Source organism: Haemaphysalis longicornis, unplaced genomic scaffold (genome assembly GCF_048455015.1).
Source record: "Haemaphysalis longicornis isolate Haplotype H1 unplaced genomic scaffold, Haemaphysalis longicornis Haplotype H1 scaffold_10, whole genome shotgun sequence".
Classification (NCBI taxonomy): Eukaryota; Metazoa; Arthropoda; class Arachnida; order Ixodida; family Ixodidae; genus Haemaphysalis; species Haemaphysalis longicornis.
The window spans coordinates 63,820,508-63,845,810 of record NW_027526204.1 but is presented as its reverse complement, the minus strand read 5'-3'; positions in this window follow the sequence as shown (position 1 = coordinate 63,845,810).

Below are 25,303 nucleotides of genomic sequence, written 5' to 3'. Positions count from 1 at the left end.
GTGTATATCTGTCGGGATCGATGAGAGGGTGGTGCACGCGTATTGTGTTGGAGGCATATCTTGCGATCCCGCAGCAATGCGGCCAATACAGCCACCTAGCGTTGTGCGTGAGCACCGGCGGATTCTGTCCAGTACCCCGCACATCTCGCACCACTTTGTGGCGACGATTTCAGCCCGCTACCGGAACCGCTATGGCACCATGCATGATGTCTCGCGATGAAGTAAAAAAATGGATTCAGGAGTTCTAACATTAAATTTGTTCAATGACTGATACCAAAACTTAAGAAATTAGATGGAAATCTTGCACTTATTTACACAAAGAGACAAAAATATAACGAAAATTACTTAAATTTACGAAACACCTGATTGGAGAAGGCCTCCCGGGGTATGGCCCCAACGACTGGCGGCTGCCTCTCTAGAGTAAGACCCCGGCGCCGGCCCCTTGAAGCCGGCGAAACGAGCTTATATTCGCTTCAACGGTTCAACCGCATCCACGGGCCCAAAAAGGGCATTCCGTACACCATTTTCGCAGCCCTTCAGGGAGACGCTTCTTAAGTCCAGTCAGGTATATTGTAAAAAAATGGAACCAATCACGCAGATACACAAAGTTCCACACAGAAGACGTGTGTTTCGGTAAGAGAATTATGGCCGCAGTCAAAGCAGGGGACACAAAGCTCTCAACTAGAAAGTTGAAAGACAAATGGCCGTAGGAACTAGACAGCACCCGGAGCCCTAAGCAACCTACCCCCTTGCGCGGGGCGAACGCCACTGGGCGCACGGAACGCTGATACCCGAAACCGGGAGAAGCTCGGCCCGAGAAGATCCCCGTAATACTGCGTCTTCCGGTCTGGAGGCCCGCAAACACACGCTGCATTCGTTTTTTAGTAAAACGGGGGGCTTGACGGCCGGCTCAGTACTAGAAAGAAAGAAACAATACCAAAACTACAGCTTCGCAATAAGTGCGTCGGTTTGACAATGCCCGAATATGCCTTCAGTTGCGAGATGCCGATAAGGGCATATAGTAGCGACAACAAAGCCATTAAAGGGGCACTGAAGTGAATTTTCCAAGCTCCCGTTTTTACTTGCATTGTGTAGACTGGCTAAAATTAACACACTTTTGATCATCTATCCGGTTGACAAGTCGTTAATTATTTTATAAAGCTCGAAAGAAGAAAAACTACCATGCGCGGTCTGCGGCGGCCGCACCAACTAAACGCTGTGACGACGGGAGGAGATGCACCGTGATTGGACGATGCCCACGATAAGCATTCAAAAGTTTCGGTTTCGGTTCTGTAGAACAACATGCTTGACATCCGACGTTTTCTGATGGGCATTCTCGATACCACAGTAATCGTCATACCGCGCTTCTACCATGTTGTCGGCTGTAAAATGCCTAAGATAAGCCTCCCAGGATGGCTTACAATCGTAGCAATCACTAGCCGAGGCCTACGCAGTGGATGAACGCCCTCCACGTCACCGCGGACGCTCAAATGCCATGCGCTTTTCCGCCATATAGCTTGCCTCACTCATTCCTCTCGTAGGATTGGATTTGGATTTTGGGGTTTAACGCGCCGACGCAACGCAGGCGATGAGTTGCGCCGTATTGGAGGGCTCCGGATTAATTTTGACCACCTGGGGATCTTTAACGTGCGCCGAAAACTCGTACACATGGGCGTTTTCGCTTTTCGCCTCCATCAGAAAAGCGGCCGCCTTGGCCGGGGATCGAACCCGCTACCTCGTGCTCATTTCTGTATCGTAAAAACGTGTGTTCGCCCCCGGCCACGGGTCTGCTGATTCTGGCCTGGGCCCATTGCCCGCAAGCAGTCGGGGCTTATAGCAACAGCACGCCAACGAGAACTCGCTAGCGCGTTATAAGTCTGCGCGCGTTCTGCGAACTCGCTCGTGGAGCAGTGAACGTTACGGACGAAAAATGGCGAACTCAGTATAGAAAACATTGGCAGAAAATGAAAAAAAAATCATCTATCAAAACAGAGAAGTGCCCTCGGGGATTCGAACTTGCCACATGCAAAATATTATTCTTAGCGCTCGAGAACACTGGGCCACGGGCCTGCGCCTGCGATGGCGGAAATATAAAGTATATAATGTGTAACTTGTTTGCACTTTTATTTAGTTTTAGAGTTTAGGTGCCTATTTATTGTATAGCGCTCGTGCCCTAAGCGTCCCCGAAATTTCCACAATACCTCACGTCTAGCAATGCATTTCTTAGGCGGAAAAGCGTTCCCAGATGCGTAGTAGTGCTACTGACCGCTGTGCTTGTTCACCCGGCGCAAAAAAGTGCTTCCTGCTCCCTAGTTTTACGCTGTATGGTAAAAGTTTCAGTTTATTTTATTTCCTAAGTACCTATATTGTCTTCGCTGACTTCTCCCGCCTTCAAGTGGCCTTAGATTTTCCTACCAGCGTACCAGTCAGCGAAGCGTCGCATGTGCACTTGTGCAGCGCTTGTGTGGAGCGACCTGAACTCGGAACTTGATACAGTGTACAAACTAACAAACTAAAGAAACGCACATTCTTCCATTCACAAACGTGTCGTGGCTTAGTTTCAACTGAGCGAACGAACTGCGACGACCCGTCGGCGGCTGGCGGACTAAACGCTGTACTATAAACGCTGGGTCGACTGACTCTGTCGGAAGGTCGGCGAGCCGTGCAGTAACGCAGTCAAGCCAAGTAATCTCCTCCTGACGACACACGAAAAGGCCACAGAAAATGGGCGAGGATGTATAGAGGAGGACAGCATTTCCGAATTAATTTTTCTTCGAAATAAATTCCGGTAAACGCACTCAGAGGGGTCGAAACATGGCCTGTGGAGTCCGGACTACAATTTGCGCTAGTAATCCCGCAATGTTTACAAATCACTTCAATGTCCCCTTAAGACCATCGTTACGATGTGACAATAACTGTAAGGCTGCGTAGGTAATCCACGCTCACGGGGAGGGAAGGCCTTGAATTTCGCCAACTTGACATGGACCATTTGAACTGTGGTTGAAAGCAGCTAAACTGTATTTATATTGTCGCCGCTCAAGTCGCGAACTCGAGCCAGCATCTTTTACAGCGAAGCTGTGTATATCCAACTTTCCCTCCCCCCACACACACACACACACTTCCAGTTCTCACTCAGGTAAGGCCGCTTTGCTCCGCACGGCTTCTCCGAACCTCCTTGCCACCTCCGGCGCATGTTTCACAAGTTTTATGTCCCTGGCCACCACCGATGCCTTTTCCACAAGTTGTGGAATCGACTGATAACGGCGCTAACACCGCTTTTAGCAGTTCCATTTTTAACTCGCTACTGGACGGACGCGTTTCGTTCGCTCGGAGAAAGAACAGCGGGAATTGAAGAAGTGTCGGCGCACACGAACGAGCGAATGGGCGCGAAAACAACAGAAAGCTGCTGCCACACAATGTGCAGCCACCGCCATTGCCGCCGCACGTCCAATCTCGTTAAGTAGCTGCGAATCCCTCCCGGATGAAGAGAAACGTGCCTGGTGAGTCAACAAATATTGTTCAGCTTGAACGGCTTTCGGGGCGACATTTTCGCCGGTTTCTTGCAGGTTAAGCACACGCACGTCACCGGTTGCCGGTTTCTGTGCACGGGTTGGGGGGGGGGGGGGGGGGGTAGCGTGCACACGTAGCTAGGCTTCATGACCTAACAGATGTTATTCCCGTTGCACTGGCGGGAGATTTAAAGGGGCCATGCAGACAAAACACAAGTTTGGTTCATTCGAAAGATTGCCTCTTTAGAATCATACTGACACCACTCTTAACGCACACGTAGCTCAAACAACGCATATTAATAGGAAAAAAGAATGGCAATGCGACCCGCTAGCTCATTTCCCGTAACAGAAGCTATGATGTCATATGTGCCCAGCTGCGTGATTGGCTGAGGCCGACAAAAGCAAACGCAAATTACCCAACGAGCTAGTTGCACCTAAATGTAATGCATATTCATTTTACAGCTGTAAGAATTGGGGGGTACACAATGAAAGTTACGAAAATACACGTAGAAATACCGATGCGCATTGTTGTTGGAACTGAACGCACTATGCTTGTTTTAGCTGCACAGCAGTCCGCCGCTTTAGAGTTGTCTTAGTTGTCTTACACGACACTGTCCGATTGGCGTAAGCGTTGTTGTCTTACGTGACCCCATTTTTCGAGCATACCCCATGTTTCACGAATCGATTACTTTCTACCGCAACAAAAACAAGCCAGGTGCAAATGCGTTCAAAATAAAAGCAACGGCGGAGAACGGTCCGTGGATGCAGAGAGATAATAAACTGACTCGTGTATGAGTATGTTAGCGCCATCTGGGAGGACTGACGGCAAGCAAGGCTGCAGAGCCGAATGACGCAAAGGAAGTTCGTTTGAATCTGCGCACTTATGACTTCATTGCTGAGGTTACGAAGGCACACGATTTGGCGGGAAAATCAAAATTTTAACGTTAGCCAGTTTTTCAGTGAATACGGCATCATTTGCTGCCGGACAAGCGCTGGTGGCACAAAAAATATTTCGAATAAAACAAACTTATTTTGTCTGCATGGCCCTTTCAAATGCGGAAGTCTCACGGTCCAATGCGACTGGTCTGCTGTCCTCCGCGGTCGAGCGGGTTGGGTCGGTGTGTTACACAGACAGTAAGGTATGTCTACGACGCGGTAGGGAAACGACGAGCTCAATGTTTGTTAGCTAAAAGAAGCCTGAAGTGCTTCCACTTTTCAGGCTAGAGAGTATGCGCAATCGTAAATTACCAACAAACGTGTGTTGTTTCATGCACTCCTTGGCCTGCAACCAGCTTCTCTGGTCATTCTTGTTCACAGAGTGGGACGGCACTGATTTTTTTCTTTTACTTTTGTTTTTGTTGTGCATAGCGCCGCTCCAACAGTTACTTCTTATTTCTGTTAGGGTGTAATTAATTTACCTAGCATTTGTGTTGTCCTTAGGAGTGTTGACGTGTACTAGCCATGCCAGACTTCTAATTGTTCGGGAAGTCCCCGCTTACATAAATTTTTGTTTCATGCTGTTTATGACAGAAATGCTTTTTCAGTGGGCCCTCAAAACAGCGTCCGAGAAATGATGCGAATCTAGAAAAATGACACGCTAGTGCGAGGAATATTGCACTGTCGTTACAGCAGAAGCTGTATGTTCACTTTATGTGAATATACAACTTTGAAAATATATAGTGAATTCACGTTATATGAATACTAAGATTTTCAAAGAATAGCTTAAGTGGCCGGTGACTTTATTCATCGTTCTCTTTCGCTGTTGCCTGATCAGGCTCTCAATCAGGATGATTCCGGCGGCGATCCGCCTGTGCGTCGAGAACATTTCGCCTTTACTCTCTGTTAAGCAGCCAAGATATCGACACAGGAAACCTGGCGGGATTCACAATGATAAGCTTTGCACATAGGTGTTCATCACCACCACTTTTGCTGCCATTGGCCGGCTGCTCGCGAGACAAAGGTAGCGTCCAACGGGGATGGTGCGTAAGACATGCAATTTATTGGTCTCATAGCACAAAATTTAATCGGAATACTTCTATGTATCTTAACCTACACTGATGATTCAATTTACAGCGAATGCTACTAAGATATATTGTTTGTCGTGAAGCGATTTCAACTTCTGCGCTTGCGTGCACGCAGATAAAAAGAAATCCTATGAAAAGTAAAACGACGCGCATTTGATGATGTATAACTTACTTAGACATCCTCGTTTATTGATGACATAAATGGTAGCGTTACGAAGTTTGGCAGGCATTTTTTTTCCTTTGGAAGGCGGACGGCAAGAGACATAGAAAAGGAGAAAAGTAGATGAAATCACGGCCCAAACACGCCATACAGTACGTAACTATCGTCCCATTTTCTTCCCCCGACGTGCAGTTTCATTGAACAAAACGCAGCATTAACTGCTGAAAAATAAATTTGACTGTATGTTAGCGAATGCTCAGAAAACTATGGGGTAACAGTTGTAAAAACTTAAAGAATGGACAGGTGCTCTCCTTAAGTGACTGCGTAAAATTAGGAAGTGTGTAATAGACGCCATGGCATCAACCGTATTTGTAAAAGTCTATGACAGTAATTATTTACGCGAGAGGAGTTCGACGCATTCCTTTCCTTTCATTTCGTGAGGATAGGAGCTAGTGAAAGGTGCATTCTTTAGTTGGACTTGGGTCCAACAGCTTGACTGACTGACTGATTGATTGATTGATTGATTGATTGATTGATTGATTGATTGATTGATTGATTGATTGATTGATTGATTGATTGATTGATTGATTGATTGATTGATTGATTGATTGATTGATTGATTGATTGATTGATTGATTGATTGATTGATTGATTGTAGGGTTTAACGAGCCGACACAAAGCAGGCGATGAGGCGCGCTGTAGTGGAGGACTCCGGATTAATTTTGGCCACCTTGGGATCTTTAACATGCCCCGAAATCTCGTACACACGAGCGTTTTCGCTGTTCGCCTCCATCAGAAAAGCGGCCGCGACGGCCGGGAATCGAACCCGCGTCCTCGTGATCAGCAACACAACGCCTTAGCCACTGAGCCACCACGGCGGGTTGGGCTCAAACTGCTACGTTAGCTTAAAATATCGTCACCCCACAGTGGCTTCACCACCCATGGCCGCTTGCTCACGCTCCTTTGTTAGCCCTCCATTGTGTGAGTGTAAAACAGCCTTGTTATCTTCAAATTTTAAAAAAGAGAGGTCTACTAGGTTACACATTTCAAGGTCATTTATCGGGTCGCAAGTGACCTCCAGCCGGCGGCACGAATCTTGCGTCTTCCTTTCTAATCACGTCGCCGGCTCGGAGCCTCAACATTGATGCTCCTTATTATCCGAAATCAACACGAAGCTCAGTGCAAATTCTGTACGCAGTCAGGAACTCTTAGGCACATTATCCTTGAATGCACCCAGAACCGTGATTTGACACATCCACGCCCTCCCCATTCCTTCGTGCAGCGGGAGACGCTGCTGCGCAGCTCCTCCTTTTGCAATCAGCTCCTGCTGGTTCAGAGAGCGGTAGCATCAACGACGGTGCATGGCTACCGTTAAGAAGGCTCCAGTCCCACAAGGTTCTGCCAAATAAATAAGTTTTTTCTCTCTCTCCCTCTCGCCACTTGCGAAACAACGTGACAAGGCGAGAGTAAACGGCCGCTTCGCCTGCGCTTGATCGTTCAGCGCCGGCTGGGCCGTCTGCGCTTCATCGCAAGCAAACCACGGGACTTGGTTGGTTTCAGCGGCTGCTTCGCCACCGCTTGGTCCCTCAGCCTTGCCATCGATGGCACGCCAGCTAGCCTCTCCGTGCGTGATCTCAGGGCTAGCGAAATGGTGTGGCCGTGCCAACGACAGCGCTCGAAGGCAGCGACAGATTTCCCCCTACTATATGTTAGTAGGAAACTCTATTCAAGGCACATATTGAGACGAGGGATTGGCCCCAAATGTATTGGTCGATCGGTACTAGCATCTGGAAAGGATAACGAAGATGTCACAATCCCTTGCTTACATGCTAACTCATCCCTACGCCTGGGTATGTGCCATGACCTGAGGCAAGAAACCAACCAACCCAACACGGAAGGGGAATTGGCATAGCGTAGATAAAGAGTATCATGATGGGAATGTGCGCCTGCCAGCTCGGCTCGCTTTTTGCTGCTGCCAGGGAGGAGGAGCATTTTGGCACATTATGCACTTGGTGGCTTCACTGTGCAAAGCTACGCTGCTATTTCTGCTTTTCCCGCACGCAAGTTCCGAAAAGAAAGAGTCCAGCTGAACAGAGGCGTACAGTCGCCAAGACTCCCAGCGAGGAACCTTCTAATTTAGTGAGCTCGGATCCAAAGGAGTCCGTCCATGACGTTGCTCAGGTGAGTGACGCTTTGCTTCACAAGAAAGCGCCATTCAAAACCCCTCGATTTCATTAGAAACAGAAACAAAATGACCGCGTATCTGCTCTTTTCGTTGCAAATGTCGCCGAATGACGATAGTCTACTGTCGCCCCTGGCAAGTAAATGCCTCCGTTCTCTTTCTCGCTCACCAGTCATGCTGTTCCTCTCCCCTCTCGCTCCTCCCAAGATAAACACGGTAGTGATTTGCTCAAGTCAATTTAAATTTACCGCGTTCCACTGCTCCAAGTCGGGTGCCTCGATGCAGGCGCTGCCGTACGGCGGAGACACGCGTGAATCGAGGCACCCCACTGCAACGTTTTCGGAACCACGTTGCCCTACACCACGAGTGTTCGAAACGGAACGTAGAGCCCATCTAGTGGAACCTTTCGTTGCTGTTGCCGTTTGATTTCTTATATACCGCCAGGAGCGCGGGCAGCAGCAGGTGACGGCTTTCTGCAGTTGATATGGTATTTCATTTGCTATGGCAGAAAGAAATCATCCAAATTTTTTTTAATAAAGAACACTGCAAGTATCACTTATGTATTTAATTTCTGCCTTATATTTGCGTAATGTCTTGTTCTTGTTCAACAATGTTGACAAGTATAAACATTGACACCGGTCTTAAACTTTTACATCTGGCATTGGGTATACAAGACTATTGCGCAGCATCTGTTTTGCTTTGGCCGGCTAGCTGAATCGAGTGACGCACAGACAGACATACAGACGGACTAACATTTTCCCATTCAAGTAGCCAAAGAAAGATTATGGTCTTTAAAATAAGGGTACTGGCAGACACTCGTAGTAAGTACAGAAACGTGAATCGTGTCCGTAGCACCTGCCTGGCGTCGTTACGAATTCGTGTCCCTAGCGCCACATTCTACTTTGCGGTGAGAGGACGACCGGCCGTTCTAAAGGGGCGGGCTCATTAAGTGTTGCCCGAATGGGGGCGAATTTCACCGGCAACGTTCGTCCAGCGGCACTAGCCGCCTTGTTGCACCGCGGTCCCTTCGCCCGCCTGGACGCCTTTATATTATAGTTCACTCCATGGCAACTCGTAGGAAATTATTCCTTCCTCCGTGTCTCAGTGGCTAAGGCGTTGAGCTGCTGAGCACAAGGTCGCGGGTTCGATTCCCGGCCGCGGCGGCCGCTTTTCTGATGGAGGCGAAAAGCAAAAACGCCCGTGTGTACGAGATTTCGGCGCACGATAAAGATCCCCAGGTGGTCAAAGTTAATCCGGAGCCCACCACTACGGCGCGCCTCATCGCCTGCGTTGCGTCGGCGCGTTAAACCATACAATCAATCAATCAATCCTCCGTGTGTCTAGTAAAGGGCCGACGAATTGCCTTTCACCAAGCGACTACAAAGTGGCAGCTTATAGCCGTTGGATTCCTGGATGAGAAGCTGCGTTGGTTGTCATTTTATGTTTTTTTTTACATGACAAATGCTCAGCTAAAGCGCTGCAAGCAAAACTAGAAGTGAGCACTAGCCAGAAAAAAAGAAACCTTGTCATCAATTTGCAGCAAAATCGAGCAAATGCCTGAAAATATTTTCGGAAGCAGAGTGAAAAGCCGGGCTAGTTGAAAGTGGTTCATGACTGGAACTGCACAGCACAAAAAGCCGTACCAGAGAGGAGAACACAATCTATGCGCCGTGTGTGTATCCCTCCTCTCTGCTCCGGTTTTTTGAGCGCAGTTTCAGCCATGAGTTATTTTCAGAGTGCGCAGAGATGGATATTGACTTTTCACACCACAATCGTCTTAAATAAAGTCATTGTCGAATTCAGGACCCTGCTCACAGGTGCTGTCAGTTGGCTTCAACTGTTGAGGGCCGTGTCTTGACGCAGCCGCCATCGACTTCACGGGAGGCACGCTACTCGATCGTCAGTGTTCCATTATTCATTAATTGGTGGTCGAAAACTTCGACGCCACACCCTTGCATTTCCCGCGTACACGGGCATTCTTGCAGGACCTGCGAAAGCCGGGCTCATTTAACGTGCTACAATTCTAAGAAAGTTCATCGCCTTACCCATGTTAGCCGCCGCGACAAAACAAGCTTGAAATTTTAAGCCCTGCAGATGCTCTAGAGGCCGAGTGCTCCACATCTCATAGATCAAATGGCACAAAAAATGGCAGCATCTCCACTCCGTGGATGATGGCGAGGGTGCGGAGCACGGGGACTCGAAATGATATCCGATTTGCGCCCCTAGTGACACCCGATTTGCGCCCCGACCGCCATTCGATTTGAGCCGTGAGTTGCACCTTGATTATGCCCTAAATGAAACTGCAACTCAGAGCTCAAATCAAATTTTGCTTGATTCTCGCTTGATAGTGGTGTGCGCACGGATGGATGCGGACGGACATTGGGAGGTCCAAAGGTACTCCGCACCGTTACAGGCGAGGGGGTAAGCCGTTTTACTCTCGGGTACTAACTCATGTTCGTATCCCAATGGGGAAGACGACTGACACTAAATCTGTCCGGTCTACCAGTCTCAGGCTCGAATCCTGCCGGTGCCTGTGTGATTTTTTGCGATTGCAAATGCTATGCCCAGGGAAGCGGACGGACATTGTGCGGTCCTAAGGTACTCCGCACCTAAAACAGCTGGTCCGTGTTCTCAGTGAAGTCCATTCTCGTTCGATGTAGCGACCGCTTTACGCGAACATGAAGCGAACCCGCGTGAACATGCCCATTGCTCGCCCACCACAGTTTAAGCAGAGCAGGTCAGGCCGCCGCTCTCGAGCACAGCCAAGTTCAAACACGAAAGAAAGGCAGACGTCGAGACGAGCAGAGCGAACCTGCTAAACGTAAGAATTCAGTTCATATTTTCCGTCATAAGCCACCAACTGCGAATTCAAAGCCATTGCTACTCGGAATTCCCTTTACGGTAGACAATCCTGTAGTGCCAAATTACTCTTCAGATATTTTATCACAAACGATTATTAGGGACATTAAATTCACCACGAAGACAAAGTAGAACTTTGTTCTGTTGAAAGAACTAGCCTTTGGTAGCTCACTCAGATCCATTCCAGCCACGAAAACGTTTCTCAAGAGAAAAAAAACGCGATATGATCTAAAAAATTAGCGCTTTTCCACTCTTTGAAGAACGATGACCTGCGAAGCTGTACGCAGTCCACGGAGTGTACGAAAGAAAACACGACTATTTGTACTTTGCGATTGCGCATGCTTCCTAGCCAATTATCTGAATGAAACTTGAAAGTACTCGAGCGTTACTCCAGTGAAAAAAACATGGGCTGTCTGTTTCACTCCCGCGTCGTAGGCAAGATCTCCCCGTTTGTGTAGCACACCAGCCCAATCCGCTTGACACCGGACAGGTCGCACTTGGCTGTTTGACATCCACGTGTAAACCTACCGCCAGCACAACGAATGCACGCCTTCCCACCCCCCCCCCCCCCAACACCTTCCCAACCTGTGCAAGCATAAGCCGGAAACCGGTTATGTGCGCGGGCTTAGAAGTGAAAGAAACCGACAAAATGGCACTCTGGAAGCCCTTTAAGGTGGTACTATTGACCCACGTCGGTATTCCAAGCGAGCAAGCTGCTGCTCATTCGGAAGGGATCTGCAGGTTCTCGACGAGCTAGGATATAAGGCCGCAACGGCGCCGGCAACGGCTTTTCGTTGTTTTTGCGCCGATTCGCGCTTCGGGCGGCGGCCCGACGCTTTTTCAATTCCCGCTCTGCGAACCGCATGCGCCCGACTTATAGCGAGTTAAAACCTGGAACGTCACAGACAGGTGACTGTCCATTTCCATGCCCCGTCGTAGCCATCTTAATTTCATTGTAGCATACCAACCAGGTCCCAAACCGCTCGATTGCGGCGAACAATTGAATGGCGCATTGAGCCGTGAGACTTCCACGTTTAAATCTCCCGCCAGCACAACGGGAATGACATCGGTAGCGGCATGAAGACTAGCTGTTTGTGCACGCCCCCCTCGTTCCACCCCTAACCCGTGCACGCATAAACCAGCAACCGGTGATGGGCACATACTTAGGCGTGAAACACACCGTCGAAAATTCTACCCGCAAAGGCTTTCTATAGCTGAAGAATGATAAGCTCACGCCGCTGTTCCAACCGGAAAAGTTGCTCTGAAACCGGGAGGGATTCGCGCCTACTCGGCGAGGTGGTACTTGAGGAGGCAACCGCGGCGGCTTTAGGTCATTTTTACGTCCCTTCGCGCTACTGTTGATTCTCCGCAATCATCTGATAACGGCGCAACCGCTGTTGTCAACCGATTCGACAACTTATCAAAGCGGCATTTGGAGTGGCGAGGGGAATAATAGTGGTAGAAGGGGGGTGGGCCGTGAGAGAAGGAGCGCCGAAGTGGCGCCAAGCAAGACAACTTCCCCGGAATGAAAACTGAGGGTTTGTGGGAGGGGAGGATTAGACATACACTGCTTCGTAATAAAAATTTTGTAACGCTACAAGGTGGACAACCGCCGTTGTCCGTGCGCCTCGGCCAACTTAAGCGACGTTTATATGCGAAAATGTTTTTGTGGGGCAATTCATATAATTTACGCTCAATTTACGACTGCTGTACGTTTCTCTAAAAAAGTTATGTTGCTGTCAAGAATATAAAACTTTCGCAATATAATGCCAAATTGTGCTCAGAGCCCAATTTTCTCCCGAAATTTGAGCCCAAATATTGCAAAAAGTACTTACGTTACTGACGTGTGCTCCTTACGTTTCTGAACAAACACATTGAATATTATAATTTATTACCTCGTTGAAAATGCAACGGGAACGCAAGTTAGAAGCGAAAATGAAAAACTCAAATTTCAGACGCTAATAGAAAACCAAATTCGTCGACTTTTTCGAAATTCCCCCCAGATGTTTCCTTTACATCTACTAACATTCTCATCAGAAACAAGTTGCATCATTTTGTTACCCGAGCGCGTAGAGCGCGAGACAGGAGACATCCGCCCGACTCTCCACGATGCCCTGCAGTGATTGCGACTTCCTTCAGATTTGTATAAATTATATGTTTCGTAGAAAGAAAGAACAATCCCTCCATGTGTGCAATAACTGAGAATGCAACAGAAAAAAAAACTGAATTTTTAATGTCCATGTTGGCACCATAACAACAAATCCGCGTCTAATTTAAAGTGTATAATTTGGGGAAAAAACAACGAAACTTTTAGGTTTAGTCCCAAATTAAAAAAAAAAGCGCTTTTTCAATTTTCGCGAAACCCTCCCAGGATGTTCACCTCTAAATACACTTTGGTTATACGTAGAAACACCATGGATCATATTGAAAATTGCGAAAATACTGCGGTTGTCTGTCTGTTTGCATGACTGCCCTAGGATTCAGCCACCCGCCCGTAAGATAGCAGAATTATGATACCAGAAGTTTACACAAGCAGTTCCTATCGAAACCACAAAGTCTGGTACCATACTACGCACTTGCCATAATTTTCAAGCAAAAAGAATATTTGAGGAAAACATCAAAACGTAACTGGTACTAGGCAATGTTCTTTTAATTGAAAATAGATGTTTTCTTGAAATTTCCAAGAGCAAGTAAAAAAATACGCATTGAAAGCAATATTTTGGCCCAAAATACAAAAACAGCTCGCGCCTTAGCCGAGACCCTGTGGAGGTATATACTAATAGCCGTGTCACACGTATACACAAAAAAATTCCCCGCATTTCCCCGAGGGGAAGAATGTGAAAGTGCGAATGCAGGAGGTGAATTTGCGCGGTTCGGTAATGTTCGCGAAAGAGAGATCACACACACACACACAACTACAAAGAAAGAAAGATGCATTTATTCACAGACACCTATTTGTGTTGTCGTTGTACTACATTGCTAGAGCGGATCTCAGCTTTGAAATTTCGTGTCAGTACTCCTTTAAGCGGGTGCATTAGCCCTTCTCACGCCCGATTCCTGGCCAATCCCCCACGTGGGTTTGTGCCATGTCAGCGGCCAGGCAGCGCGCGCCCATCTCCCCCCGTTGCCAAGGAAGACGAGGAGATTCCTGGCCAATCCCCCACGTGGGTATGTGCCATGTCAGCGGCCAGGCAGCGCGCGCCCATCTCCCCCCGTTGCCAAGGAAGACGAGGAGCGCGCGCACCCGCAGCTGTTGCTATGCGGACGCCGGCGGAATGGGGACGGCGGCGGACGCTTCAGGCTCGCTTAAGAAGTGCATTCGCACTTAAAAATGACATTAAGTGCTGAAGGCCTTAAGATCCCAAATGACATTAACTGGTCGGGCCGTGCTACACGCGAAACCGCAAAGGCAATAAATGTGTTTGCCATGATGGTGATCATAACCAAAAAGAGAAATTCGCTCATATTTTAGAAGTATTTAACGTAGAGAAAAACGTCTTACAAGGGTTACAAATGTTTTTTTGTGAAAGAAAACGTTATGAGAAACAGTGTTTTCTTAAAAATGGTGTGAGCCATTTGTAAAAGTGGCTTCATCAGCTGCCATCGCCAGCCAGTGGTAGCCAAATCCGAAAAATTTAGCACGACGAGTGACACACGATGTTTTGCCTTTTGTCGCTGTTTTAGTGAACTTCGTCTTCTTCAAAACTTCGGCACCAAGGGTGCACAAGAAATCGCCTTATTTCGAACTTCAGCTACGTTTCCGCGGGAACACTCTGGTGCTGAGAGTTTCGTTGGTTTCATTTGGTGCTCATCGCGTTTGAGAGTAGGCAGATTTAAGGCATTCGTGAAGGTAAATGAGTTGTGTGGAGCTCCTTAAACCAAAATTACATTAGAGCGAATGGCATTAGCTTTTTGCGTGTGGCAGCAAATGAATGGCATTAAAAGTTAAGGGATTAAGCACATAATGTCATTTTTGTTTGCGTGTGGCCCTGGTATTAGTCCAACAGTAACGAAAGGTTTCAATTGATGGCGATGGAGAATTGTTACGCGGGAAAATTGGATTGACTTGAGCGAATCTCCGCCGCGTTTACTGTGCGAGGAACGAGACGCGAGAAGAGAAGCGTGAGAGGCGAGCGGGAAAAAGGAGAGAGGCATTTACGTGGCAGAAGACTATCGTCTGTCGATGGCATTTGCAGAAGTGAGCCCAAGCGCCACCATTTTTGTATGCGCTTCATCCCTGGCTTCGTCTCAATGCGCTTTCATTGTGGATCTACGCGTGACTGTAATACGGGATATCAACTACAGACCTTTTTGATAAAATTCTCCGCAGGAGCAGAGAAAAGCCAAGTTTTCTGTGCGTAGCCAATCACCGCCAAAGACGTCAAGCCAGGAGACGCCCGGCATAGAAGAGCCAATTAGTGAACGCAGCGCCCTAAACGTCAATCAGGTAAGCTCAGCACAATGCTTCTCTTAGGTGCAAAGCCCCTTAGAGGCTAGCGGCTGTTGTCGTCTCCTCTCGTCGTCATCGTCGTCGTCGTTGTAATCGTCGTTCGTCTCATGTAGTCACGATACTAAAACACAGGGAAACTCATTTACGCCTCGCGCTAGAACGTAACGCGTACTAAAAAAAAACACTGCGACACTCGTTTACGCCTCGCGCTGGAGCGCTGGAGGTTCCGACCGGCAAAAGGTGCTGTGATACCAATCGTCTGATAATCGCGTGACACTATTGCGAGGTTTAGAAAAGCGTTCATCGCTGCAACTGAAGGAAAACTGGCCAACAGCCGCTACACGGCCCCAGTGACGTAATTCGGGCCGTCGAAGAACGTCAAGACCGGGAAAGAGAGAAAAAACTTTTGAGCGAGTTTGAAAGTTATCTGTGGGCATAGAGCAGTGATTTTTGGCTGAAGTACTTCGCGACCCCCTAATCTAAGTACTGGGTGTGTTGGGTGACTACGTTCTGCAAGCATTTAAGATTTATAAAAAAGTTGAAAAACGTGTTGCACGGTCCTTTTAAGCTGAGGCACACAGGACGAGCGCTGACTTTCAACTTAACTTTTATTACAGAAAAATGTCATATTTATAAACACGCATGCACACGCCTAGGGTACAACATTCGACCCGATGAGTAATCTATAACTGTGCCGAAAACACGAGATGCGAAACAAACCCCAAAATGATTACCACCCCCTCGCAGTAAGCACGTGTGTATACATTGAGATGGCTAGCCATTTTGCGTCGTTTCGCACGTGTAGATAATCAAGTTCCTCGTAGATAATCAAGTTAATCAAGCACGTGTAGATAATAAAGATAATCAAGGGATTGTACATGGCAATATGTTGTTTTCATCTTTGAAAGCCGTTCAGAAACGCGGGGCTCCATTCGTTGTCGTAGACTACTCACGGACCATTAGCATCTCGTCAATTAAATTTGCCCTTAAGCGCAGTTATTTTGCTACTAGGAGGAAAATTGTGCGTTTGTGCATTTTTCATAAGGTTTACTTTACTAACCCCATACTGAAACAGGATCTCATTTCTTCTCCATCCTACAACACCGCACGTAACGACCACAGGGCACAGAATAGGGCTGTCCAACTGCCGCACAAACCCCTGCTTTTATTCGTTCGCGATAATGCCGAGTACCAGCAATGATTGGAGCTATCTACCCGTCTCCATCACCATCACTAGAATTCCGGATCCCACATCGTTCATAACGGCTGTTGCTAATGTATAAATTGTCACCCACTCCTCTATGTAACCCCTTCGGGCTTTAAGGGTATTTTAATAAATAAATAAATAAATAAATAAATAAATAAAAAATAAATAAATAAATTATCCGAGAGGAGCATTTTAACAGCAGAGCTGTTTAAGCTTTTAGTTCTGCCGTGGATGGAGCGTTACCAGTAAACTCAGCCCAGCCGAGCGCACGTCAGCGTGCGCCTCGTGAGGAGCCCCCGGCATCATCCAGGCTGGCGCGTAGTCTTGTGCCACGTGAGGAGCTGGCAATATAATGCAAAAAGTACCGAGCACACGTTAGCGTACGTGTCGTGAGGAGCGTCCGGCGTCGGCCAGCTCGAGCTTGGAGGACACTCTGCCCAGTGTTAGTGGCATGATCGCTCGTGTGCTGTTCCCCTCGCCAGTTCCCGTGCTTTCGTGCCTAAAGTGGGCAGCACAGACGCCGAGTTCGCGCCACAAACACCAAGTCGCGAAGCCGATTGCCGCGGGTTCTAGCGCCGCGGTCCACTTTGGGAGAGATGTGAAAGCCTAGGTGCGGACTTTTTAAAGCGATCAGGGCCTGCCAGCCGTGGAGAACTTTCAGCAGCAAGTTCACATATTCATGTGAGGCGTACCAGCCGGGTCTCCGACGACGGGAGAGTGGCCAGCAGCTGTGCTTTTTCTCCAGCCTTTCGCCATTAGTGCAAGCTGTGCTAATTTGTTTATTTGTAGTTTTATTGACTGGGCTGACATTTTGCACGCGAAACAAGAGACTGCTAAATATCGCACAGTGCAGTCGATAGCTTCATCTGAATTATTGCACAAATGCTCTTCCGCCATGTGTGCGTTTTTGCGTGCAGGCAAACCGGGTCCCTGGAAAACCAAGCCGCGTGAAAATGGCAAACCAAGAACACTTCGCCCACAGTGCTGACGCGGGAGAAGAGCGAAGAACCACCGAATTGTCGAAAGTTTGGAGAGCACGAAAGCGAAAGTCAATCTTCTCCAAGTTTGCAGTGAGGCGCATGACCCTCCTCCCAGGACCGAGTTCCCCGAGGGGCCACCTCGGTAGGTGGAGGCAGAACCAGCGTTCCTGTGGCTTCTTTCTGTCTTGTGCCGCCTACAATATCCGCGCAAATCAATGCCGTGCTTTGTAGGTGAAGTGACGTGCTGTGCATTTACGGTGAAAATTCTGCGCCGCTTAGGTTTACAAAGACCAAAATCAGAAGGAAACGGATGTGCGTGAGCCCATAAGCAAGCCCTCTTTGCAATGCATGTGTTTTGTGCTAGCATATTAACTTATAAATTACCGGCCCTTGCAGCCGATCAGCGGCCGACCCGGCGCTGTCTGCACTCGCTATTTCGCCTGTATTATTCAACGTCGTCATAATTTGGCAAATGCGGAGTTTTATGAGGTTTACGACGCCGCATACGTGTAGAGACCTTGCGGACCCATTTCGATAACCGCCTGCCATGGACTCCGTACTTACGTACTGTTGTTTATTTATTTCTGTTAATGAATACTACAGGCCCATTTAAGGTCCCAGCAGGAAGGGCATCAATTGAGCACTACACAAAATAGTACATCAGCAAGAACAATACATAATAAATACACAGGTGTGAAACATAGGTGATGGCTCAATTCGATCCAGTGATTCTACCGTGCCGTTTAAAGACTGCGGTAGGCAGTTCCAGCCATTTACTCTGCGAGGGAAGTACGATTATTTGAAAAGGCTAGTGTGGTGAAATACAGCGTAAACGAATGAGTCTGTCGATGCCGTGCTTGTCTTATCGTAAGCAGTTTTAGATACAGCTTACTGTTTATAGGTCAAAATTTGAGCCTGCGAATTTTACGACGTATTTCCATTGTGGGAATACCGTACAGTATTCTCACACGTGTTCACATGAAAGAACACGTGTTCTTTCATGAGAAAACCCAGAGTAAATTAATGCTTCTTTTCTGATGAACTGTCAGCAGCTTCAAAGATTCCTAACGGGCGCTTGGCATCCCTTTTTACGAACGTGGTACCGCACACGCGCCCCGCATCTACCTAAAAAAGGAACTGCACCTTGAATTTCAGGCACTGTATTTCCATGAGTGTCGGCTTTGAAAGTAGCTCTCACTCGGCAAATGGGGCTGGGCATTCCAAGCTCCAAAACAACCTGCGCTGCGCTCGCCTATAGTCTCAGAAAAATTAGCAGTGGCTTAGCTCTGCTATGCCAGGATATACGTAGCGTGAGCTAAGGTTTATCAATCCAAACCAATCCAATCCAATGCAATCCAGTCCAGGCCAGTCCAGTACAGTACAGTCACTGCTCCTCGCGCATGCGCAGCGGCTCCGGCGCACCGTGAGACTTGGCTACTGCGCAACGGAGGCGCACAGCTGGGCACACGCCGGTGCCAGTGCATCTGCTGCGGCTATGACGTCACTCCTCTGGAATGCGCAGACCGGCGATTGTGCAGACCCAGTTCTCTACACACCCGTACTCCAATAGGATCGGATTTTCCAACCCAATCTATTACAATTCAATTTATTCCAATCCAAATCCATTTCAACCTAACCCAATCCAACCCAATACAATGCTCCTCGTGCTTGCGCAACACGGCCCTTCAGGGTCCACGCGAAACTGCTCAACCTCGGCCAGTGTAGCTTACGCTTCAAAACATCAGACGGCCAGTCTCGAGGTCCTGGACTAGCGGTCATGCACGTCATTGGGACACATCCGCCTGTCACGCAGCTTCCTCTCTTCGTGTGAGGCTCCCATCACACGCAGCTTCAGTGTGATAGGAGCCTCGGACCTCTACAAGAGCTCAACGATAGACTGTCTGTATCAGGGTCGTGTGGTCCCTCTATTCGATCTCCATGGCGCCCGTCCAATCATGTACCCTTCGAAGCGTGTGGTCTTGGTCCACCGAGTTACTATCACTGAAAAAATGGACACTCAGGGTTTTGTCCCCGCTATGCACCATAAATTGAGACGAGCGCAGTCAAGTGAGCTTTCAATCCCAGATAATTTATCAGTGAAGAGATATAGGTTGTCACACCATGCCTTATTTTTCTGGCCTGAATAAGTGAGCTGCAAAAATAATGGTTGTCCAAATAACTTATATGGCGGCGGATTTTGTAGCGAAGCAGTTTGTGTTTCATTGGATTGCACGAATTCTCGAAACGAACCGCGGTTTACTGGGGCGCAATACACGAGTGCCCACGAAATTGCTTTTCCTTGAAGAATGGTTCTGGTCGTACTCTTCCTTTGCGTTCATTTTTTATTCAAGCGTGTTCCCATTAAAGACACTTCTCCTTGCCACCGTGTGGTGTACATTCGTAGGTCGGCGGGAGCTGCTTTGTCGCCTTAAACGCCGCAGTCTTTCTCTTTGCCCATGTTTCCGCTGCTGCGGCACAGCCCCCTTTCAGGTGCGGAGCAGCTCTGCCCGCGTCCGTGCGCATAGCATTTACAATCACAAAAAGTCACACAGGCACAGGCAGGATTCGAGCCTGCGTCTGGTAGACCGGACAGTATTAGTGTCAGTCGTCTTACCCACTGGGCTACGACCGTGAGTTAGTTAACCCGAGAGTCAAACGGCTTACTCCCTCGCCTGTAACGGTGCGGAGTACCTTAGGACCTCTTAATGTCCGTCCGCGTCCGGCCGTGCGCACACCACCATCAAGCGAAAATCAAGAGAAATTTGATTTGAGCCGGAGTTGCAGTTTCATTTCAAGGTGCAATCAAGGTGCAATTCACGGCTCAAATCGAATAACGGTCGGGGCGCAAATCGGATGTCACTCGGGGTGCAATATGGATGTCATTTCGAGTCCCCGTACTCCGCACCCTCGCTATCATCCACGGAGTGGAGATGCTGCCTTTTTTTCTCTCTCTCTCTCTCAAGCCCCATATGCATACATGCACTCGACAAGGCAGGGTTGAGTCAATTGGTGGGTTCAAGTCCCACGTTTATATGACCTCCACCCAAAAGAATTGAGGTGCAAGGATCGGAGGGGTGCCCGGAAAAAAAATGTATTGGAGAGTTTAGCCCTCTGTATGCTCCGTCTGTTCCGTGGTTACCGTGTTGACGGGACCTGTCTGGGCGCTTGCGCATTCGTTTTGGTAGATGGAATTAGTTCCGCGGTCGGTTCTTGCCACGCCCGCGCATTCGTTACGGTGGGGTGCGCCCTCCTCGCCATGCCTGCACGCGCATGCGCAGTCGGGTCCCGGTGAACACGGTAAGCACGGAACAGACGGAGCATGCGGAGTGCTAAAACTCTATTCAGCTGCCCACTGCCAGCCCACTCAGCCCGAAGAGCCAGTCAGGCTGCCTGCGGGTCGACCTCTCCCGTCCGCGTATACATGAATAAGTCGAATCGAAAAAAAAACTGTTTTAAAGACGATAGACTTTCTTGGGCTACTTTTTTTTTGTAATTTCGAGTTTATGCCGCGCGGAATATGAGAGGCGGTTTAAAGATCGGAGGAGGGAAGAAAGTAGGAAGGAAACAGAAAGAGAAGAAAATAGGGAGAGAGGGGCTGCCAAGAGCACAGAAGGTCACGAAACCGACAGGTTTTCGAGCCTACAGGTATGCATGCAGTCCAGTGGCGTGCAGAAAGTCCATCAGTGACCTGCAGTATTTATCGTCCTGCACCCAGCTGGACGATAAAGTCATCCGGTTTATCTCACCGGAGACCAACCTTCCTGAGCGCATCGTCTCGAGCTGTCCTTGCTCCCGCGCACGTCCACAAAAGATGTTTGGCGTCAGCTTAAACGCAGAAATTTTGGTCTCTCTGTCTGTCTGTCTGTCTGTCTGCCTGTCTGTGACTCGATTCAGCCACCCGGCCAAAGGGAAACGAAAGCTTCGCAATAGTCTTACATACTCAGAGCCAAATCTAAACCTCTAAGTCCGGTGTCAGTGTTCATACTTGTCAACATTGTTGAACAAGAACAAGACATTACGCAAATTACGCAAATATAAGGCAGAAAATAAACAAATAAAGGTGATATTTGCAATGTCCCTTTATTTAAAAAATTATGAATGCTTAATTTTTGCGATAGCGAATGAAATACTACATCAACTGCAGAAAACGGTCGCCTGCTGTTGCCCGCGCTCCTGGCGGCATTTAAGAAATCAAGCGGCAACAGCAACGAAAGGTTACACTAGATAGGTCCCAAGTTCTGCTTGAAACACTCGTGGAGCAAGGGGACGGGGTTCTATAAAAGTTGTAGTAGGGTGCCTCGAAGAACGCGCATCTCCGCTGTACGGCAGTGCTGCCATCGTGGCACCCGACTTGGAGCAGTGGAACGCGTAAATTTAAATTGACTTGAGGAGACTTCTAGCGTGTTATCTTGGGAGAAACGAGACGGTAGAGGAACAGCATGAGAGGTGGACGGAAAGAGAAGGGAGGCATTTACTTGGAAGGGGCGCCAGTCGACTATCTTCTTTCGTCGACATTTCCGACGAAAGGAGCAGATAAGCGGCCATTTTTTTCTCAACTCAACTCTTCCCCCGTCGAGTTTACGTATACGGGGCTTCAGCGGTACAAATGAAGCGCAAAACGCCTATTCCACACTCTCTTCACCCTATACTGTGCCTCGGCTGCTGCCGCGTAACGCCACCTAGATTGGCTAAAAGGGGCCAAGACCACATAAACGTTCGGTTCATTAAAAAGAATGTTTTTTTTTTCTCGATGAAAACAATGCCAATTTTACCGGTACCTTCGAACAAATAATCTAGATAAGAAAGGAAACATAATTAGCAGTGGCGATTCCCTAAATCCCTTTGCGACAGTTTCCGCATCACGTCAGAGAATCTTGCTTGTTCAATAGGCAGCCGTCGACCTGAGATACCGCCAAAAACACGATTGGAAGATTGTAGTTGGTACATGTAGTTCCGTTTCATCGAATCAGTTGAATGCTATCGCGCAGGTAACACGCTGACAAAAGTGCGTTTAGAGCCAGTTCATAACGCGTCACTCGCTAAATTTGAAAGTTAAATATGCCGTGCGTTTTAGGGCGCAGCTTTTTGCGGCTGTCTTTAAGCTGAGCCGCGTCGTCGTCGTAACCGAGTGAACGATGGCGAGACCAAATAGTGAAAGAAAGCAAAGGAGGAGAGTATCGCGGAACTGTGAGGGGAGGGCGGTGCGCCCTCCGAAGGTGTGCGGTGGGGGAGTGGGTGGCACTATGCTGTTTCCCACACGGGACGCTCGTCTGCGCGACGCTGGCGAAAACGTGAGGGGGCGTGCGCGTGACGATGGTGTGCGATCGCTTAAGACGCTGGTCGCGGTTCCTTTCAGAGACGCACTTCACGCAGCCGACGCAGAGGCTCATCATCGCTGCCTTCGAGAGAACCCACGAGTGAGTGCTGCCTCAGCGCACTGCATCTGCGGCCAAATATCACTGTAGGGAGTATCGTAATCACGAGCCTTTTAGATGCGACGCTCAGAGCATCTCTTGTCGGCGGCCCTGTCCTTCCTGCGTGCGTCCGTTGTTGTAGCAGCCACTCTCCCCCTCTCCTCTCCGATAGCGAACACTCTCTCGCGAGGAGCACTGGATTGGATTCGATTAGATTGGCTTGGCTTGGCTTGGCTTGGATTTGGATTGGATTGGATTAAAGTGGATTGTGTTGGATTGTGTTGCGTCATAGCCGCGGCACTCTCTCCGCGGTCTTTTCTCCTTCGGGCGCGCTGCGCATATAACCGGTGTGCCGCTCTCCGGCGGCCTTTCGGTCGACGGTTGCTCTCCGCTTGCGCTTGAACCCCCCTCAGCGTCGCATCACACCAGGGTCCCGCGAGGGGAGGTGGGAGTAATTTTTTTGTGTGTGTTTACGAAAGCGTTTTTCGTGGCTGGGATGGCGCTCAGTGAGCTACAAGAGTCTAGACCTTGCAAATAGAACATTGTGTTTTGTCTTCATGGCCCTCTTAAGAACGGGGTACTGCCCCCTCAACGTAGGCGTAGATGGGACCAGCGGAAGCCTAGAAGCGCTTCAACAGGTGTCAGTATCATAGTTGAGCAAGGTGTCAGTATCATAGTTGAGCATTTGGCTGAGTTTTTTGCGGCAACGCTGATATTGAGTAAAAGTAGACACGAAAAGACAGAAAATGCTTCCTTCGCTTGGCCATGTGAACTTGTGCCGTCGTTACTAGAGCCATCGAGTGGCGTCCACTGTAATCTCTGATTGCACAGCGCTGCGACCACTTGGGGCGCGCCGGCATTGCGAACGCGGGTATGTGCGGGCATGACGTTGTGTGTAACGTTAAGATTTGAGTTCGAAACTCGTCAACTGGTACCTGCAACTTGAAGTATAGTGAGTTTTGCTTTGCTAGGCTTTGCATAGGTATCAGCGGCTGTCAGTCATAGTGACCAAGAGAACAAAAAAAAAAGGCGAAGGTAAAATGATGAATATTATATAAGGTGATTCTTTTATGGCGCTAGTAGGTCCTTCGGCATAAACTAAATGAAATCGACCAGTCCCGTCTCCATTGCGAAGCTTTGGGTGGAGCAATGTCACCTGAACGGCAGGGTCTGTACAAAAGGGAAATGTTTCCGGGGGAAATTGCGTCCTGCATGTTGTCCCAATCGCCGAAATCAAATATGACGCGTTCGGTCATTAGACACTCATGCTTTGTCATTCACTACATCGTAAGGAGTGCTTAGGCGACTCTCGAAATTACATTGTTTATTCCTGAACGCCGCCTTCTGTTGGATGGTAACTAGGGAAGATATTCTTATTAGCTTGTTCTTAACTTCTCATGAATTATTTTTAGAGCCCATTATTATCAGAGCCCATTTATACCACACACATTAAAATTGAGACTCTGCCCGCGTAAGCTACCTGGGGCTATGAAACTGTGTGCATTGAATAATGTTGAAATAATTTCGCCTACAAAGGTGCTGACTGCTCGTCAAAAGGGTCACATACGCCTGTCTTCCTGCGCCGGCGCGGGCAAGAAGGCTGGCACTCTGGGGTGAATTGAACCCGTGGCACCTCTGGCTATAGAGCGCAGCGCACGGTCCGCACGTTAAGGGCAACACAAGTCAGGATCCGCTGTTTCGATTACCTGTCTTCTCTTTCTTTTAGAAGTAGCCAAACTGAGATCTGCGCGCGCTTCTGTGACGAGTGCGTTGCACCTTTTAAAATCATTGCTTATTGAGGCCTGATGGTACGAGAGTCTGTAAATTTGTGTCACGTAGAATGCAGCCCGTCTAGCGTCGCACTCTCAATTCATGTATTCCCTACTGCTTGGGTACAAGTAACATCACTAAATAAGCTACGCTTAAGAGTACCGCCACTTCGTGCACCCGGAAGCGTCTGGGGGCCATTTTGTTTCCGGCTTGCAGTGTTGCCATCTCTCCCAACGAAACCGCCACCGGTTGTGACGGGCAGAGTGTGACCGGTCGCTCTAGCGTCCGCGCACCAGAGAGAGGGAGAGAGGAGACGCGCCCAGAAACAAAATGGCTGCGCCCATATGTAAACAAACATCACGTGGTGCGAACGACCAATGAAAATCCTGGCGGCGCATAAGAATGAAAGAAAAGAGTTCCGATACTCTAAAAGCATTTATTCGGTGACGCTAGGTAAGAGCGTGGACTTCGGCCGCAACGCAGGAAAGAAAGGGATAGGGGCCGACAGTCCCCGTTCGCTTCAAGGTGGAGTCGCCGGCGAGAAGTACGCGGACGACGACGTGGACGAAGACGCGGGAGAATACCTGTCCGTCTTGATTGCCTTCTGCGGGCTACTCCTTCTGGTTGTCGTGGCCTCCCTGGTCGTATTCTGGCTGGGCCATTTCCTCGTCCGAACAATCAGCTCGCTCTCGAGACGCCACGGTGTGCGCCTGTCGCACCTCATCACGGACCTCGAGAGGAACTGCGT